General features: G+C 42.0%; 1 long non-coding RNA gene and 2 pseudogenes across 3 annotated transcripts; all 3 read left to right on the top strand.

The window, feature by feature from the left end:
- The first annotated feature begins 2,083 nt into the window (after positions 1-2,083).
- Positions 2,084-4,298, top strand: LOC106696169. Of its 3 annotated transcripts, none has more exons than XR_002827965.1 (3): positions 2,084-2,107; positions 2,804-2,958; positions 4,011-4,298. It is a non-coding gene; the product is annotated as an uncharacterized LOC106696169 (long non-coding RNA). The 3 variants fall into 3 exon arrangements; XR_002827964.1 differs by having other exon boundaries at positions 2,085-2,107; positions 2,799-2,958; XR_002827963.1 differs by lacking the exon at positions 2,084-2,107 and having other exon boundaries at positions 2,683-2,958.
- On the top strand, positions 2,539-2,713 carry LOC111824905 (annotated as a pseudogene).
- LOC111824904 lies at positions 2,731-2,907 on the top strand (annotated as a pseudogene).
- Positions 4,299-5,306: the final 1,008 nt, after the last annotated feature.

Raw genomic sequence — 5,306 nt, forward strand, 5'->3', positions numbered from 1 at the left:
CATAAAGATCAAAGGCATGATTAACAGGAACTGGAACTTTTCAGTCCCCCCCTCTTCCTCCTTCCTTGGAGGGAAAAGGCTGGGTTGGGGATTATCCTCGCCGACCAGTGAATTAATCAATCTTGCCTACAAAACAGCCTCCATAAAAACCCCTAACAGAGAGCTGTCAGGTTGGTGGGTCCCTCAAGGTGCTGGGAGGGGGTGTGCTTGGAGAGGGCATGGAGCTCTGCACCCCTCCTCCCATAGCTGGCCCTATGCTTCCCTTCCACGTGGTTGCTCTGACTTGTATCCTCTGTAGTAAACCTGTGACCATCAGTAAAGCACTCTCCTGAGTTGTGTGCCAATTATGGGCCTGAGGAAGGGATTATGGGAACCCTCAAATTTATACCCAATCAGACCTGTGGGTGGGCAGCTGGGACTTGCCCACTGGCATCTAAAGTAAGGGGCAGATTTGTGGGACTGAGCCTTCACTCACTATAAATAGTGTCAAAATTGAATTGGCCGTGGAGTTGAAGTGGTTGGTGCGAAGAAAACCCCCACACATTTGGTGCCAGTGTTGTGTATGAAAACAGTTCAGTGTGAAAACAAAATAATAACAGAATAAAATAAAATACAAACAGTTCAGTGTGAAGCACAGTCACTTTACTAAATAGCAGCTGTAACTATTACACCAAAGCACCGAGTGTCAGCCCCTCTAAAATCATTTTTCCTTATGGACGCTTGTGGGGCATAATGTTAGCCACTGGTCTTATTTTGTTTCACTGTTCTGTCTCCTAAGCTTTCATTGTCAAAATTACTCTTTCTAGCCCAGCTGGTGTGGCTCAATGGTTGAGCATCGACCTATGAACCAGGATGTCACGGTTCGATTCCCTGTCAGGGCACATGTCCGGGTTGCCAGCCCGATCCCCAGTAGGTAGCGTGCAGGAGGCAGCCAATGGATGATTCTCTCTCATCATTGATATTTCTATCTCTCTCTCTTCCTCTCTGAATTCAATAAAAAATACTAGTATTTAAAAAAAAACAAAACAAAGAAACTACTCTTTCTAATTATCCCCAGAAAAGATGACTTGCAGTTTTTGTAAACTGGATTAAAAAGGTTAAGGTTGCCAAACATGTATATAGAAGTTTATACACATAGAGTTGAATTTTGCACAAATGTGACTGGTCTTCGGGGATGAATGATGATATAATTAAGCCTAAATTCCTTTCTCCCTCCAGTCTCTCTGGGAATCGTGCAGTATTGAGGCCTCCCTCATATCTGTTGTGCATCACTCCTCAGTTTTAACTCACCATTCCAGTCAAGCATGCCTATTCAGATCCGACCAGTTCTCTCCCAGGTACCTCCTCCACTCAGATCAGACCTGGCAGCCAGGTGTGGCTAGTCTCGCCATAAAATCAAAGGTTCTGGAACAAAGGTTGAGCCCTGACTGGAAGTTTCCTCTTGTCAGGCAGAGAAATCCACTTCAACACAGAGCTTAGTCTTTGAAGGGTGAGGCTCTGAGGCTGGGAAATGTAATCAACATTTTCACATTGAATGATATGTGACAACTTTAGTGTTTATACTTGGTTGATTTTTTTTTTTTACTTGATTGATTTTTATTCGTGGACATTGCTTCCATATTTTATATTCTCAGATAGCATTTATCTACTTTCAAATTAATTTAGCCTAAATATAAGCATTAACAATAATAAAATTTTCAGGAAATAGTAAGAACTGCAAGTTTTCCTCATGAAAGAAAGACCCTGTACTTGAAACGGAGTAAAAATAAGTGTTAGTGATTAAAAAGACTGTAGTGTACAAAATTAAGTACTAAGCATGGCTTCTAAGACAGTTATGGGAGAACCTTTACACCATTAAAAATGTGTTTGGGCCCTGGCTGGTGTTGCCCAGTGCTAGTGTACTGGCCCTCAAACTGAAGGGTCATGGGTTTGATACCCGGTCAAGGGCACGTACCTGGGTTGCAGGTTCATTCCACAGCCCCACTTGGGACACCTGTGAGAGGCAACCAATCAATATGTCTGTCTCTCTCACATAGATGTTTCTCTCTCTCTCCTCCTCCCTCTCTCCCTTCCATCTCTCTAAGGATCAAAGGAGAAAATTACTCAGGTGAGGATTAAATAATAATAATAAAATAATGTTGAAGAAGTTATTTTAAAATGGAAAACATTTATTTTTAAATGTATGTGTATAAATATGTTTATGTACACATACGATGTTTATACGAACTCTTTAGTCTTTTTGGATTATGGCACTTGGCTATCCAAATCTACTTTGACCTCTCAGTAAAATAACTTAAAATTTGGTGTTCTATTGTATTTATTCCAGAGACTAATCTGGAAAATTTAGTGTCATATAGGACAGAAAATGTAATGCCCTTAATATAGCAGTAGCAAATTTACCAACTTTTCCTGTCATTTAAAATCCCATATGCTTAATTTGTGCTTTTGTAGTCGTTTTAGAAAGCTAAGAATTTCTTTTTATAATCCAAGATGTTAAAAGGATGCTCTAAAAGTAACTTTTAAATTTAAGGCCCATATATTACTTCTCGGCCTTTGACCAAGATCAAGTGTAGATATCTGTTCTTATCAGTTAAAAATATATATAGTATTTACTGATTTGAGAGAGAGACATCACTTAGTTGTTCCACTTATTTATGCATTCATTGGTTGATTCTTGTATGTGCCCTGACCAGGGATCAAACCTGCAACCTTACGTAACGGGGTAATGTTCTAACCATCTGAGCTACCAGGCAGGGCTGTTCTTATCAGTTTAATATCTGATATGTCCTCTATCTAAGGACAGCATATTAAATGGACTTCTGAAGCAGGGAGATGGAATAGGAGCTTGCTGTGTCTATTCCAAACATCCACCTGGTATTGCAGTACTTCGGGAATGGTGCACTACAAGAAAAAAGAAGAAAAAAATTAAGGCCCATCATTCTTCTGTTTGCTGTTAAAGTAAGTTGGATACAGACCTATAGGAGTTTAAAAGCTAAAATAAATAAGGGATCACAAACTAAGTTACATTCATGGGAAAGAATGGCTTCCTTTGATAGACTATTCAGTAAACAGAAAGCTGGCTGATGAGAACAAACATTTCCAGCCTCCCATATTTACTAAGAGAAATGGAGTTATAATCTTTTTTTTTTTTAATCCTCACCCGAGGGTATTTTTCCATTGATTTTCAGAGAGAGTGGAAGAGTGAAGAAAAGACAGAGAAAATCACCAATGTGAGAGAAACACATTGATTGGGTTGCCTCCTGCCTGTCCCCCAACCAGGACCCAGGCCAGGGAGGAGCCTGCAAATGAGGTACATGCCCTTGACAGGAATCAAACCCAGGACCCTTCCGTCTGCAGGCTCTATCCACTGAGCCAAACCAGCTAGGGCTGGAATTACAATCTTTAATGTAGAGAGATTAAAGGTTTTCTTATAAAAAAGTGGAGTTAAATGAGATGATCTCTAAGATTTCTGAAGATGTGATTTGCATATTGAATAGTCATGATGCAAGGGATGTAATTAAATACAACTTGATTTTCTCTCTAGTGGTCCCTTTAAAATTTATTCAGTGTTTCTCCCTCTTGGTGAAAACTGATAGGTCCATAACTTTTTGCTCACTCTCAGGTAAAAGACTATATATATTTTTAAAAAATATTTTTATTGATTTTTATATATTTTATGGAGTGGAAGGGAAAGGAAGAGAGATAGAAACATCAATGGTGAGAAAAAATCATCAGTTGGCTGCCTCCTGCACGTCCCTTACTGGGGACCGAGCCCACAGCCCAGGCATATGCCCTGACTGGGAATTGAACCTGTGACTTTTTGGTTCGTGGGTCGACGCTCAACCGCTGAGCCACAACCAGCTGGGCATGACTATATTTTAAGATCACAAGAAATCAGCCTCATTTCTGCCAACAGCTATTCCTAGTCTTATCTATTATTCACGATTTCAGTATTAATTTTCATGTGAGACTTCTAGATGGGCATTACTACTGCTCACCGATATTTTTAGTCCTTCTCTCCTTGCAGTTGGGCAAGCTTTCACTACTCTGGCCAATGAATTGTGTCCAGAGATAGTATGATCAGTTCTGAGCCACTGGTGATGAACGGGTGCCCAGTTACCCATATTCTCTCCTTCCGCTGGGGCTAACCCTGAAGCATCATGTTGAGATGGAGCTGACACAGTATCAAAGCAGCCTGGAATAGCATGTCATTACATGGAGGACAGCTGCCCCGGAGAGCCATCTGGACCCATGTTGGACTGTGTGTGAATGAAAAATAAACTTTTTTGTTAAGGAACTGAGATTTTTGTGTTGTTACTGCACCATAACCTATCCTAATACAGACTTTTCCATCATCCCCAAGCTATGGCTTCTTGCAGGTGGCTTCTCCCCTTCCTACTTAACAGTGGCCCTTGATCTGGGATAGGAGAGGAGGTCGTAATCAACCTCTCTCTCTCCCTGCTGCTCCTCCTTCCTCTGCTAGTCTTTGCTTCAGACTTGTGAGTCCTGGGGTAGGAGGAACGGGGTAGCATTGAGGAAGGAAAGAAATAAAGGTTCTTATTTGACTGAGTAGGTTTGTGTTCTCTGGGCCTGCAAGATATTTGCAGTTGACTTATCCTTTGTTTGTTTGTTTGTCCTTATTTTTTTAAACCCTCACTGGAGGATATGTTTATTGGTTTCCAGCAGTTGCCAACCGGTGGTCCAAGGACCACTGGTGGTCCATGAGGTCCGAAAGGTTGGCGACCGCTGGTTTAAGGAAACCTACAATTTAGACCGAAGAAGGTAGAGAGGAACATCAATTGGTTGCCTCGCGTACGTCCCCCAACCCGGGACTGAAAGGAAACCTAGGCACATACCTTGACTTGGAAGTGAACCTGTGACCTTTCCGTGCACAGGGCGATGCTCCAACCAAGTGAGCCACACCTGCCAGGGCTTTCTCTTGTCCTTTGACTGCAGCCCCTAAATGTGGCAATGAATATTTTTTTTGCACCTCACTCAGCCTGATTTTTTATATATATATTTTGTATTGATTTTAGAGAGAAAGGGAGAGGGATAGAGAGATAGAAACATCAATGATGAGAGAGAATCACTGATCGGCTGCCTCCTGAACGCCCCCTACTGCCCCCTACTGGGGATTGAGCCCAAAACCCAGGCATGTGCCCTTGGCCGGAATCGAACCTGGGACCCTTCAGTCCACAGGTCGATGCTCTATCCACTGAGCCAAACCGGCTAGGGCTCAGCCTGATTTTTTGAAGTGATCCACTTTTGCTGTTGAGGTCCCTTCCTATCAGGTGGCTCTTTGGGGC

Source organism: Myotis lucifugus, unplaced genomic scaffold (genome assembly GCF_000147115.1).
Source record: "Myotis lucifugus unplaced genomic scaffold, Myoluc2.0 scaffold_11173, whole genome shotgun sequence".
Taxonomy (NCBI): domain Eukaryota; kingdom Metazoa; phylum Chordata; class Mammalia; order Chiroptera; family Vespertilionidae; genus Myotis; species Myotis lucifugus.